Here is a 15317-nt window from a genome sequence, read left to right as displayed (position 1 = left end):
ATTTGTCACCGGGGACAGAATGAAAGTCCAACCAATGAAATAAACGCCTGTGGAAAAAGACGTGTCATTCCAGAAAAAGAACTACGCTCCTTCTTCCATGCTCTTTGTTTAGTTTTTTGCACTCAGTGTACAAAGCTTTATTTGTGTGCTTGATCATTTTTTCATCTATGAAAGAGGCGTGGATTAACTTCAGCCTTTAGGTGGGTCTTTTATCAGAAAGTACTTTCCAAATAAAAGCGATTTACTTGGTACCAATCTCAATAGCAGAACACGCATTTCTGAAATAAAATGCTTGTTGTGCTAGCAAGCTTTGTCCTTAAGTAAGCAACAATATAGTTACTAATCTTTTAAGTTAATAAAATACACTCATTAAACAACAACCCTGTTCTACCATAATAAATCATACAGTGAGTACCCCTTTTTAGGGCTAAATGAAAACATTCTGGTTACTGAGATTGTATAAGTTGAAAAATGTCAAAATGATAACACTAGTTGATATTGACAAATGCAGTTTTGATTTTCAATGTTCCAAAGCATAATTTATCTGCAAAGTCTTAGCTAATTGAAAGTACTTAACCAAATCTGATATATGTAGACACTCAATACAAATTCACTCAATCTATTCAGTCAGAATTTATGAACACAGAAATAAAACTTGTTTAAGCCAACGTGGGGGATATGTTATTTCTAATATACTTGTAACATCCCACAGAGTATATAATAATAAATATGAGAAACAGCATATCAAATTTCTTCTCATTTATATCTGTCTCCCGGTGAAATCAAAGGATTACAATCTGTACATAATCTACTTCCAGAGTTCTTAATGCAATAGGGTAAGACTATTACCCATTTTAAAAATATCCTTGAAAATTAAGAATAACTTTATGAGACAAATAGAAAACATCACACAAACCTTAAGAGCTCCAGGAGATGAGAAGACAAATGTGTTCGCTGGGGACTTGACTGAAACCACTTATTCACAAAACTCTTTTAAATGGAAGCTGTTCACAAAGGAAGAACCATGGAAGACAGTGGAGCTTCGACATGCCAGATCCTTCTGTAAGGAGAAAAAAGCACTCCGTTAGGACACGTCCAAAGTACTGTCACTGTCAGAACTGGCCAATGTAGTCAGAACATGCTGGGATAGCATCTAACACTATTGTTAAAATTATTAACTGCTATTAATTTTTCACTCCTAGATCGTCATATTCATAAATGGCAGGGTGGGATGGCAACCTTTTTAGCACTGTCTCTAGAAATGACCAAGGGCCAGCAGTATTTTATACCTCAGTGAATCTGCTTTTCTCCTTCTCTAACCAGACGAAGGTTGAAGGACAGTGCTCAGCATGAAGGTGGCGATACTGATCTTCACTGAGAGCCCACCAGCTGTGAGACCCCGGGCACCGGCTCTCTGATATGAGGAATGGCCCTGCCATTGGAGGGCACTGGCTCCATTTCCCAGATAAGAAAATGAAGGCACAGATTCCTGAGATCAGGCTTAAAACCGGGACATTAAAGCCCAAAAGGCCTCTTCCCTCATTTCACTCTGTGGTCTGTGTGCTTTAGAAAACCAGTTCACTCACCGCAGTTGCTATGGAGAACAGTATGGAGCTTCCTTAAAAAAACTACACGAAGTTACCATATGATCCCACAACCCCACTCCTGGGAATATATCCAGAAAATAAGGCAACTCTGCACCCCAATGTTCACAGCAGCACTATTTACAACAGTCAAGATATGGAAGCAACCTAAATGTCCATCAACAGATGAATGGATAAGATGTGGCACATATATATTATGGGGTATTCAGTTCAGTTCAGTCGCTGAATCGTGTCCGATCCTTGGCGACCCCATGAATCGCAGCACGCCAGGCCTCCCTGTCCCTCACCAACTCCTGGAGTTCACTCAAATTCATGTGCATCGAGTCGGTGATGCCATCCAGCCACCTCATTCTCTGTCGTACCCTTCTCCTCCTGCCCTCCAATCCCTCCCAACATCAGGGTCTTTTCCAGTGAGTCAGCTCTTCGCATGAGGTGGCCAAAGTATTGGAGTTTCAGCCTCAGCATCAGTCCTTCCAATGAACACCCAGGACTGGTCTCCTTTAGAATGGACTGCTTGGATCTCTTTGCAGTTCAAGGGACTCGCAGGAGTCTTCTCCAGCACCACAATTCAAAAGCATCAATTCTTCGGTGCTCGGCCTTCTTCACAGTCCAACTCTCACATCCATACATGACCATGGGAAAAACCATAGCCTGACTAGACGGACCTTGGTTGGCAAAGTAATATCTCTGCTTTTTAATAATATGCTATCTAGGTTAGTCATAACTTTTCTTGCAAGGAGTAAGAGTCTTTCAATTTCAAGGCTGCAATCAGCATCCACAGTGATTTTGGAGCCCCCAAAAATAAAGTCTGACACTGTTTCCACTGTTTCCAATTCTATTTCCCATGAAGTGATGGGACCAGATGCCATGATTTTAGTTTTCTGAATTTTGAGTTTTAAGCCAACTTTTTCACTCTCCTCTTTCACTTTCCTCAAGAGGCTTTTTAGTTCCTCTTCACTTTCTGCCATAAGGGTGGTGTCATCTGCATATCTGAGGTTATTGATATTTCTCCCGGGAATCTTGATTCCAGCTTGTGCTTCTTCCAGCCCAGCGTTCCTCATGATGTACTCTGCATAGAAGTTAAATAAGCACGGTGACAATATACAACCTTGACGCACTCCTTTTCCTATTTGGAACCAGTCTATTGTTCCATGTCCAGTTCTAACTGTTGCTTCTTGACCTGCATACAGGTTTCTCAAGAGGCAGGTCAGGTGGTCTGGTATTCCCATCTCTTTCAGAATTTTCTACAGTTTATTGTGATCCACACAGTCAAAGAATGGAATAATGCCATTTGCAGCAATATGGATGGACCTAAAGAGTATCATACTAAGTGGAGTTAACTTAGACAGAGAAAGACAAATATCATATGATGTCATTTAGATGTGGAATAAAAAAAAATTATAACAAAAAACGACACTTACAAAACAGAAAAAGACTTACAGACATAGAGAACAAACTTATGGTTACCAAGGGGGTACGTGTGGATTAGGGGGACAAATTAGGCGAATGGGATTAACAGATAGAATCCCACTATATATAACTACTATATATTAACTACAATATATAAAATTATATAAACAACAAGGAGCTACCATATAGCACAGGGAACTATATTCAATATCTTGTAATAACCTATAATGGAAAAGAATCTGAAAAGATACATATATACATAAGAAATGGAATCACTCTACTATATACCAGAAACTAACACATCGTTGTAAATCAACTACACTTTAAAAAAAAAGAAAAATATTTCATAAACAGAATTTTGACAGGGGAACAGGTTATACTGCAATATACTAAATGGATTCATATATTACTAAATTGATCAAGAAAATTCCTCTCCTAATTTGTTTTAGCTTTAAAATATCAGACACTGTCTCACTGAGTCAGGGCTCATGGAAATCCAGACACCCAGCTCTACACACTGCACTTTCTCTCCCACCTTCTTTCTGATGCAAAGAAAACCCTGTGGAGCCCCAGGGGTCTCCTGGTGTGGTGGGGCAGGTTTGTGTGTGCCCTGGGACATCAGCGATACCAAGGCGAAGGCCACATCTTCCTCTGGTGCCTCTGTGTGGCCCACAGTTCCTTGTTGGCCAGGGGAAAGAGGACATCGCCTTTACTTAAGGAGAACAGTGTCCCTGACGCAGGGATGGATCCTGCATCCTCTGTGGCTATCTCTGAGTGACAGGACTGTATCTCCTCGTAGCTGTGTCCGTCTATGAGGGCCAACCGACAGGTCTTGGCAGAGCTCCATCTATTGATAGATTTCTTCTCTTATTTTCAGTCAAGTATCTACATGTTTTGGGTTGTTCCAGTGCCAAGAGCCGACCCTCCATCAGTTTTCCTAGCATCCATGCTTATGGTGTGTTTCATATTTACTACCCCGTAAACAATCACTTCAAAACTCCCCTCAAAGTGCCAGCTTTTAATGGCATTGTTTTCTGTACAAGCCTTGGAACTTTTAGTTCATATCCACACTGTGGTTGGGAAGCTTTACAGACAGGCTAGAGAGGGATGAAGAAGGTCACATGAAACCTTAAAAACTTTTCATTGTATTTTAGGCAACAAAAGCTTAAGGCCTGAATAAAGAAATAAGGAAGAATGATGGACAGCATTTTCAGAGCTCTGCAGAACGGGAGCCTAGGATTACTATATGGGGCCAAACACAGACAGTTTATCTTTGCATAAAAGAAGGAAGAAGAGCCTGACAAAGAACAGGGAATGGGAGTATCTGGACCACAGAATCTAAGCTAAATGACAAGAACACAAAATAAACAGCAACTGTTCTTAAAACTTCACAGACTAGCATTCTCATTTCTTCACACCGCTTAAAAACAAAGTTTCACGTGGAATGCCTCAACTTGTAGACTGTGTTTTCCATAAAATATTGATGGCACTGTCCAAGCAGTCACTCAGCCACAATTTACTGCAGACTTCATTTTCAAAATTTTTTGAAATATAATTGATTTTCAAGTGTTATGTTCATTTCAGATATACAGCAGCATGATTTAATTATATATGCCTATAAATACATACGTACATAAACGTAGATTCCGCTTTACATTCTCTTCCATTACAGGTTATTACAAGATACCGAGTAAAGCGCCCTGTGCTGCACGGCAAGTCTTCGTTGGTTATCCACTTTTCACGTGCCGCCGTTGTTGAGTCATGCCCGACTCTTGCAACCCTATGGACTATTTATAGCCTACTAGGCTCCTCTGGCCATAGGATTTCCCAGGCAAGAATGCTGGAGTGGGTTGGCATTTTCTTCTTCAGGGGATCTTCCTGACTCAGGGATCGAACTGGGGTTTCCTGCACTGGTAGGTAGATTCTTTACCACTGAGCCACCAGGGGAGTCCCATTTTGTATATAGTAGTGTGTATATTTTAATCCCAAACTCCTAATTTACCCCTCGCCTGCTTTCCTTTATGGTAACTATAAGTTTGTTTTCTATATCTATGAATCTATTTCTGTTTTGTAATTAAGCTTATTTGTATCATGTTTCAGATCTCTCACATAAGTGTTATCATATGATATCTGTCTTTGGTAGGCTACAGTCCACGGGGTCGCAAAGAGTCGGACACGACTGAGCAACTGAACGGAACGGAACGGAAGCCAGACAGAGAAAGACAAATATCATACTGCATACTTCTGTGTCATCAACATGTCGGAAAATTCCAAAAATACTGAAAAAAAGCAACACAGTTTTTCCCTCAAACATCTTACTGTTTTGGAACAGGATGCTTCTTGAATGTCAAAAATTTTAAGAAGGAGGTAGCAGTACATGGTTGAAAGAATCGGGTCTGGACCAGACTGCCTGGGGCTGTTCTTGTTTCATCAGTTACTAGATGGGTGATCTTGGGCAAGGCACCTAAGACTCGTTAACCCTGGCTTTCTCCTCAGCAAAATGCAGAAATGATATACTTCCCATATAAGCTGCTGTGAGCATTAAGTAAGCTAACCTATATAAAGAGCTATATGAGTCGGACGTGACTTAGCAACTGAACAACTAAATGACAAACAATACAAAGTGCTCGGCACAATAAGAGGAGCACGGTATGAACACGTCATTTGGTGGTGAGGCCTAAGTAGTAGAGCTGTTATATAACAGAGCACAGTGATGTCAGCGAGGGAAGAAGAGCTCTGAAGCGCTGAAAGGACTGGAGATCCTTTCTTGGGGACGAGGGGGATAGTGAAAGCGTCAGTGAGGAAGGTAGCATTTAAAATCAACCATAACTGAACACACACAAATAATTAGGCTTTTACAGAAATCCTCTAATGATAATTGGGAAGCTAGAAAATAAGCTACTTGGGGTAGGGGGAGAAAAAAACGGTCCATGAAACTAGACATCATTTTTCAGGATCTGGTGTGAAAGAAGGTATCTATCATATCCACCCGACCAGGGAATAATACAAAGAAGGAGAATCTATGTATTGCTATGAAGAAAGATACCACGACCCACTGGGTCATGTTCTATTCAACTGTAATCCAAAATGACACCAGGGCTTTTAATGGAACTTGGCACGCTCTGGACACACCATTTCTAAACTTAGCCTCAAATTTAAGTCACAGGGCTTGTGACTCAAATCTCCAACGTGACCTTTACAGGGCATTGTTCAAGGAAACATGCCTGTCATCGTGCAGAGAAACTATATGCCCTTTCATTCCCGAAAGTATGATGAAAAGATGCTCCACATTGTTACAGGCACAGAGCCACAAAAGGATTCCGACTTTGACTCTCTAGAAGCAACGAAAACAAAGACTCTATTTGATTTTGTATCCTTCATGTAGAAATGCTGTCTTATCGCATTAATGAACATTCCTATTTCCCCTATATTCTGGACTTTATTTAATTCAAAAGAAGCTTGGCAGGAATCTCATCATTTGTGGATTTAAAATACAGTGCCTCTGAATAAATCCCCCTTTCAAGGGCTTACTGAGCCACGCTACTCTGTCCTTGTCAGACCCATAGAATATTTTACTGAACAGAAGAGCTGAAGCACACAGTAACTCAAATTCCCCAACACCCTCTCTGCTTCCCAGCCCTGGGAGGTCTGCTGAAGGAGGGTGGACTTTAAAAGACGTGGTGTCATCATTCCCTTCTCACCCTTCATTATTTCTTCCACTGAATTCGGGAATCCTGTCAACTCCTCTTCCCATTCACCCAGTTCATGACATCACACCTCATATATACCACCATAAGCTTTTTGCTGGTGTTCTTTCTTGTAGCTCATCCTACAAACAGTCAAAAATGTCTGGTAACGCGGTCTCTGGTGGTGATAAGGAAGTATTTGAAAAAAAAATGAATGTATGAATATATAAATGAAAATTGTTTAATGCAACTATATATTCATGCACTACTCAGTAACTTTCTGTGAAATTAAAAGATGCTTACTCCTTGGAAGAAAAGCTCTGACAAACCTAGACAGCCTATTAAGAAGAGACATCATTTTTGCCGACAAAGGTCCAACTAGTCAAAAATATGCTTTTTCCAATAGTCATGTACGGATATGAGAATTAGACCATAAAGAAGGCTGAGCACTGAAAAATTGATGCTTTTGAACTGTGGTGTTGGAGAAGACTCTTGAGAGTCCCTTGGACTGCAAGGAGATCCAATCAGTCAATCCTAAAGGAAATCAACCCTGAATATTCACTAGAAGGACTGATGCTGAAGCTCCAATACTTTGGCCACCTGATGAGAAGAACTGAATCACTGGAAAAGACCCTGATGCTGGGAAAGACTGAAGGCAGGAGGAGAAGGGGATGACAGAGGATGAGATGGTTGGATGGCACCACTGACTCAAGGGACATGAGTCTGAGTGCACTCTAGGTGATTGAGGACAGGGAAGCCTGGCGTGCTGCAGTCTTAGGGTTGCAAAAAGTCGGACATGACTGAGCAACTCAACAACAACCAACTTATCACTAACAATGTCTCCCTATTTTCTTAAGGATCATATCTACATCCTCATTACGAATACCTGTTTCCACCATTCTCTCTAACCTTAAAACATACTATTTCTGATCCGAATCCTTGGGTCAACTAAAAACTGTCTGCTCATTATATTACAGTGAATCTTAACTAGGGATGCATCAAAATTACCTGTGTCAACTAAACTGGAATCACCAGAGGAAAGCTGTCACTGTACGTGTTTTTCCAGTGCCCCACAGATGTTCAGATGCACATGGCTTGTGAAGAGCTCCTGCTGCTGCTCCTCTTCCTCTTGCTGTATGAGCCCACCTAGCTCAGCCCAGGGACGCCTCCCCCTTTAAGTGACTCTTCCCAAGCCACAGCAATATTCCACTCTTTCTCTAGTTCCTCATCGTAGAGTTAAACCATTTCAAACTAGAAAGGATCTTCCATTGATTCTTTCGACTGACTCTACTCCAGTATTCACACACTTATTTTATCCCCTCTCCTTCCCCACCTCGAGTGCGGTGAGACTTAGTCTCTTGATGAACAAAGTATGGCAAAAGTGATGGGAAGTGACCTCTCTCTTGCCCTCTGACCCTAATGATGCCAGCTGCCATGCTGGCAGTGCTCTATGGAGAGGCCCACTGGCAAGGGACTGAGGCCCTCAGTCCATCCAGCTGTCAGGAACTGAGCCCTGCCAATGATCACTGGGTGAGCTTGGAAATGGATCCTGGTCCGGTTGAGCCAGAGGAACTGCACATCAGCCCCAACTGGGATAACTGTGCGTCTGACCGACACCCTGACTGAAGCCAGGTGAGGGACCATGAGCCGGAGGACTGCCCTGGCTCATGCAGATTCCTGACTGGGATAGTTAGTATTATGTGTCATTCGGTGAGGCCACAGTACTCAGATATTTAGTTTAACACCAGTGTGAATGATGCTGTGAAAGGATTTTTTAAATGAAATTAACATTTAAATCAGTAGATGCTGAGTAAAGCAGACTAACCTATGTAGTGCTGGTGGGTCTCATCCAATCAGATGAAGGCCTTAAAAGAGAACCATCTGAGATCTCCTGAGAAAGAGGTACTGTGCCTCCAGACTGCCTCTGGACTTGAGCTGAAACACAACTCTTCCTTGGATCTCCAGTCTGCCCTGCAGATTTTGGACTTGCCAGCCCCCATAATCACATGAGGTTATTCTCTGAAATAAAGTTCTCTACAAATAGGTAAAGATACTGAGATATATATATATACGTGTGTATCTCTATATATTTGTGTGTGTGTGTATAGAGGAAAAAGGTTGAGCGTCTAAGAATTGATGCTTTTGAACTGTGGTGCTGGACAAGACTCTTGAGAGCCCCTTGCACTGCAAGGAGATTCAACCAGTCACTCCTAAAGGAAATCAACCCTGTATATTCTACGGAAGGACTGATCTGATGCTGAAATTCCAATACTTTGGCCACCTGATGCGAAAAGCCAACTCACTGGAAAAGACCCTGATGCTGGGAAAGATAGAAGGCAAGAGGAGAAGGGGGCAGCAGATAATAAGATGGTTACATAACATCACCAACTCAACTGACATGAATTTCAGCAAACTCCAGGAGATAGTAAGGGACAGAGGAGCCTGGCGGGCTAGAGTCCAAGGGGTCACAGAGAGTCAGACATGACTCAACTGAACAACGACGTGCACGTGTGTGTGTGTGTTCATACTCTACATACATGCACCCTGCTGGTAGTATTTCTCTGAGGAAATACTTAAGTTTCAGGGTAATTTGTTAAGCAGCAATACATGACTAATACGAGACCCCTCCCCCTCCACAGCACTAACCACACTGAACTAAAATTACTTTTTAAATTTCTCTCTAATTAGGGCTTCAAGCTCTGTCAAGGCACGCATCATGTTCACCATGCTGGCAACCGAATCTGTAGCTCAGTACTGTGTCTGGTATACGGCTGGGGCACAGTACATACTTGTTAAATAAACGAGTAAGTGATAAAGCTTTAGCAGCAATGTCTTCATATTACAAAAAATAAAAAAGATGCAAAACAAAACAAAAAACAATGACACAATTCTGGAACTAAAATTGTTAGTGTATATAAGTACAGGCTCCTTCAAAAGTGGTACTAATCAATGTGAAACATTTTAAATGACACATATATTGCTTTACTGTAGAGATGAGAGAGACTGCGACACATTTGGAGACTGGAGAGGAGAATTTATGGAGCTGGAGAATAAGACTAGGGTGTGAATTCCAGAATAACAAATTTGAAATTTTGTCAACCAGCTTAGAGCTACTGGAAGTGTTCTTGTTTCAGATGGATTTTGAACAGGAGTGTTTTTCTGAGGATAAATGTGGCATCAGTGTTCTGAATAACTTTTAAAAAAATAAAGGAGAGGACTATTGCTAAGAGAGTGAAATAGAAATATAGTTGTGAAAGTATAAAGGAAGGCCTAGAGAGAAGGAAAAAAGCAGAGAACAGAGGAAATTCCATAAATTAGATGGAAGTCATGATAAAATAGAAGAAATAATCAAAGCTGCAAGAATATTTTAAGCCTGGGTTTGACAAAAATTGTAAGAACACTGACAGAATATGGAAATTCAAGAGGGGGAACTGGTGTGTGAGCACAGGCCCAGGAGAATGGAATGGGATGACCCATGCTAAGGTTTAGACGTCACATTCCTTTCCATGTTCATGACTATTGAACACCCAAGATTTAATAAATCTTCTCCCAGAGATCAGTACAGAATACAGGGTATGTCTACAGTTTTTTTCAAGTGGCATGTAAACTTTACATACATTAAAGTGCACAGATTTTAGGCGTGCATTTCAGTGTGGAGCATCCGCAAATGTAACCAAATGTAACCAAAACACTAGTTAAGATAAACAGCCTTTTCATCACTCCAGAAAGTGCCTTTCTGTCAAGCCCTTCCCAAAGGGGCGCTCTGGTTTCCATCACTGTCCATGGCTTTGTCTGTACTTGAACTTCATATATACAGAATCATATATTATATGTTATTTTTTGTCTGGCTTCCTTTGCACCACAGTGAGTATACTTTATTCTTGTTGTTAAGTATATTTAGTTAATTCATGAGCATTAGTGTATAAAAAAATAATTGTATAAATGAGTATCATTCCGTTGTAAGAAAACACCATAACTTGTTACCCACTCTCTGGTTGATAGACATTGAGGTTGATCAAGTTTCGGTCACTATAAGGTCTTTTTCTAAATATACGCTTTCATTTCCCTGAAGTCAATAATTAGATCGAGGCTGATGGGGCCTAGGGCAGGTACATGTTGAGGAACCACTAGTTTTCCAAACATGGCTGTAATATTTTACATCCCCACCAGCGCTGACTGAGAGTTCCCATATTCCAATGTCCTTACAGACATTCTGTGTCATCACTGCTTTTATTTGTAGCCAGCCTCTTGAGAAATCTGTATGCAGGTCAGGAAGCAACAGTCAGAACTGTACATGGAACAACAGACTGGTTCCAAATAGGAAAAGGAGTACGTCAAGGTTGTATATTGTCATCCTGCTTATTTAACTTCTATGCAGAGTACATCATGAGGAACGCTGGGCTGGAAGAAGCACAAGCTGGAATCAAGATTGCTGGGAGAAATATCAATAACCTCAGATATGCAGATGACACCACCCTTATGGCAGAAAGTGAAGAGGAACTCAAAAGCCTCTTGATGAAAGTGAAAGAAGAGAGTGAAAAGGTTGGCTTGAAGCTCAACATTCAGAAAACAAAGATCATGGCATCTGGTCCCATCACTTCATGGGAAATAGATGGGGAAACAGTGGAAACAGTGTCGGACTTTATTTTTTTGGGCTCCAAAATCACTGCAGATGCTGATTGCAGCCATGAAATTAAAACATGCCTACTCCTTGGAAGGAAAGTTATGACCAACCTAGATAGTATATTAAAAAGCAGAGACATGACTTTGCCAAGAAAGGGCTGTCTAGTCAAGGCTATGGTTTTTCCCGTGGTCATGTATGGATGTGAGAGTTGGACTGTGAAGAAAGCTGATCGCCAAAGAATTGATGCTTTTGAACTGTGGTGCTGGAGAAGACTCTTGAGAGTCCCTTGGACTGCAAGGAGATCCAACCAGTCCATCCTAAAGGAGATCAATCCTGGGTGTTCCTTGGAAGGACTGATGCTAACATGGAAACTCCAATACTTTGGCTACCTCATGCGAAGAGCTGACTCACTGGAAAAGACTGATGCTAGGAGGGATTGGAGGTAGGAGGAGACGGGGACGATAATGAGATGGCTGGATGGCATCACCGACTCGATGGACATGAGTCTGAGTGAACTCCGGGAGTTGGTGATGGACAGGGAGGCCTGGCGTGCTGTGATTCATGGGGTCGCAAAGAGTTGGACACGACTGAGCGACTGAACTGAACTAGTAGGTGTGAAGTGGTATTTAACTTTGCATTTCCCTCAGGACCAACGCTGTCATTATTGATCTTCCAATGTTTACTGGACGCTCTGCCATCTTCTGTTGTGAAGGTTCTGTTCAAACAATCTTGCCGCTTTGGGGAAAGGGTGTTTTCTGTCTTCTTAAAATGGGCTGTAAAGGTTCTGGAGAGATTCTGGATGCAATTTCTTTGTCAGAAGTATGTATTACACATTATTTTCCCTGTCTGTGGCATCTCTATTAGCAATGTCTGTTTATGAATGGAAGTTCTTCATTTTTGCCAAGTCCAATTAATTTGTTTCCCCTATAGTGTTAGTGCTTTTGGTATTCTAAAGAAATGGTTGCCATCTTTCTAAGACATTGGCCTACATTTTTTTCCAGAAGCTTTACAGCTTTTGCTCCACATGAAGATCTATGATACATCCTGAATTACTTCCTGTGTGAAAGTGAAAGTCACTCAGTCGTGTCCGACTCTTTGTGAACCCATGGACTATACACTCCATGGAATTTTCCAGGCCAGAATACTGGAGTGGGTAGCTGTTTCCTTCTCCAGGGTGTCTTCCCAACCCAGGGATTGAACCCATGTCTCTCGCATTGCAGGTGCATTCTTTACCAGCTGAGCCACAAGAGAAGCCCAGGAATACTGGAGTGAGGTGGGCATTAAGTTTCACTGTGTTTCAACACAGTTAATGAATGGCTCCAGCACCATCTGTTAATGGACTGTTCCTTTATTTCACTAAACCGCTTTGATATCTCTGTTGAAAATCAATTAACTATATAATTATTTCTGATTCTGTTTCACTGATTTGTTTCTCTACCTTTTATCTAATATTAGATTTTCTTAATTACTGATGCTTTTAGAGTAAGTCTTAAAATCAGCAAGTGAGGGTTCCCCCACACTGTCATTCATTTAAAAAAAAATGTTTGACTTGGATTTCACTGGCAGTCCAGTGGTTAAGACTCCATGCTCCCAACACGGGGGGCATGGGTTTGATCCCTGGTTGGGGAAGATCCCGTATGCCACATGGCACAGCCAGAAAAGTAAAAAACAAACAAAAAAAGAGAGTGAAAAAAAAGTTTGACTCAGTTTTTCAAAAAAGAGGAAGAAAATGTTTTGATTCTTGTAAGCCCCTGTATTTTCATATAAATTTTAGAAATTGTCAGTTTCTAAAAACAACAAAACAAAAACCAAAACCCCTTTTTGATTATGGTAATCTATACACTATTTTGGGAAAACCAACATCTTAAAAATACTGATTCTTCCACTGCACATATATTTTTCCACTTAGGTCATCTTTAATTTTTATCAGAAATATTTTATAATTTTCAGTGTTTAGGTATTGTGCTTTTCATTTAAATATATCACTGTCTTATGGTATTGATATTATTGTAAGTGGTGGTGTTTTTAATTTAATTCTCTAATTATTTCTTCATGAATAGAAATACAATTGATATTTTACAATGACCTTGTATCCTGAGGCCTTGATAAATTGAATAGATTTCTGCTAAGTTCAAATAGATCTTTTTCGATTTCTTAGAATTTTCCAGATATGCAGTCATACCATTTGCAAACAGAGACAGTTCAATCACTTCTTCCTTTACAATCTGTTAACTTCTAAAATTTATTTTAGTAGCTCATCCTATTTCATTGGCTAGAACCTCGAGTTCAATGTTGAATAGAACCAGTGAGAGTAGACATGCATGCCTTCTTCTTGATTTAGGAGGAAAGAATTCATTGCTTCAATTTTTTCCTTTTTGGGAAGTATAGCTGGTTTACAATATTATATTAGTTTCGGGTGTACAGTATAGTGACTCAGAATCTTTACAGATTATACTAAATGCCATTATGCTAGCTATAATGCCCTATGCTGTGCAATTATGTGCTGCTAATCTATTGTATACTTAGTGGTTTGTATCTCTTAACCCATACCTCTATCTCGTCCCTCTCCCTCATTCCCTCTCCTCACTGGTAATCACTAGTCTGTTTTCCGAATTTGTGAATCTGTTTGTTTTGCTATATACATTTGTCAGCTTAATTTTTGAATTCCACTTGTAAGGGATATCAGATATCACACAGTATGTGTCTTTGACTAATTTCACTAAGCATGATATTATCTAGGGCCATCCATATTGTTACAAATGGCAAAATTTCACTCTCTTCTTATGGATGAATAATATTCCACTACACACACACACATATTAATCCAGTTGTCTATTGATGGTATTGATGGGTACGTGGGTTGCTTCCATGTCTTGGCTATTGTAGCTAGCGCTATGAACACTGTGGTGCATGAATCTTATCAAATATGGTTTTCATATTTTCCAGATATATACCCAGGAAAGGAACTGTTGGATCAATAGGGTAGTTTTATTTTCAGTTTTTTTTTTTAAGGATGCTCCACACTGTTTTTCATAGTGGCTGCACCAATTTACATCCCCACCAATAGTGTATGAAGATTCTCTTTTCTCCAGATCTTTAGCAACGTTTTTTATTTGTAGGCTTTTTGATAATAGGTAGCCTAGAGAAGGAAATGGCAACCAACTTCAGTGTTCTTGCCTGGAGAATCCCAGGGATGGCGGAGCCTGGTGGGCTGCCGTCTATGGGGTCGCACAGAGTCGGACACGACTGAAGTGACTTAGCAGCAATTGCAGTCTGACAGGCATGAGGTAATATCTTGTTCTTTTGATTTGCATTTCTCTAATTATTAGTGATGCTGAGCATCTTTCATGTGCCTATAGCCATATGCATGTCTTCTCTGGAAAAAAATGTCATTTCGGGTCTTCTGTCCAATTTTTAATCAGGTTGGTTGTCATTTTAAATATTGAATTACATGCGCTATATATCTATTTTGGATATTAGCCACCTGTTACATCATTTGCAAATATTTTCTCCGATTCCACAGGTTGCCTTTTTGTTTTGTTGATGATTTCCTTTGCTGAGAAAACCTCTTAATTTTAACAAGGTGACTTTTTTGTTTTTTGCTTTTATTTCTTTTGCCTTAGATTCAGAAATGTACTGCCGCAATTTACGTCAAAGTGTTCTGCCTGTGCTCTCTTCTAGATTTATGGCTTCAAGTCCTACTTAGGTCATTGATACATTTTATCTTTAATTGAGTTTAATTTTTGTCTCTGGTGTGAGGAAATGTCCTAATCTCACTCTTTTACAGGTAGCTGTCCAGTTTTCTCAGCATCACTTACTGAAGAGATGGACAGTCTTTTCTTGCCTCTTTCACTGCAGGTTAATTGGCCACAGACGCATGGGTTCATTTCTGGGCTCTCTATTCTGTTGCATTGACCTTATGTCTGCTTTCGTGCCAATGTCGTGCTTTCTTGATTGCTCTACCTTTGTCATAGTCTGAAGTCTGGGAAGGTG

General features: G+C 40.5%; 1 protein-coding gene across 2 annotated transcripts in view; it reads right to left on the bottom strand.

Annotated features, from left to right (window-relative positions):
• Window positions 1-15317, bottom strand: part of ENOX1 (ecto-NOX disulfide-thiol exchanger 1) — a 688766-nt gene that overhangs the window by 349791 nt on the left and 323658 nt on the right. For both annotated transcript variants that reach the window (XM_088842775.1, XM_055426042.2), the window contains exon 4: window positions 917-1060. The gene's annotated coding sequence lies outside the window, so the exon portion shown is untranslated. The remainder of the gene's footprint in view (window positions 1-916; window positions 1061-15317) is intronic.

This window comes from Moschus berezovskii, chromosome 13 (genome assembly GCF_049115385.1).
Source record: "Moschus berezovskii isolate FMDL1 chromosome 13, NW_MosBer_1.0, whole genome shotgun sequence".
NCBI classification, from domain to species: Eukaryota; Metazoa; Chordata; class Mammalia; order Artiodactyla; family Moschidae; genus Moschus; species Moschus berezovskii.
The sequence above is the reverse complement of the archived record's forward strand: the minus strand, read 5'-3'. Positions and strand labels throughout refer to the sequence as shown.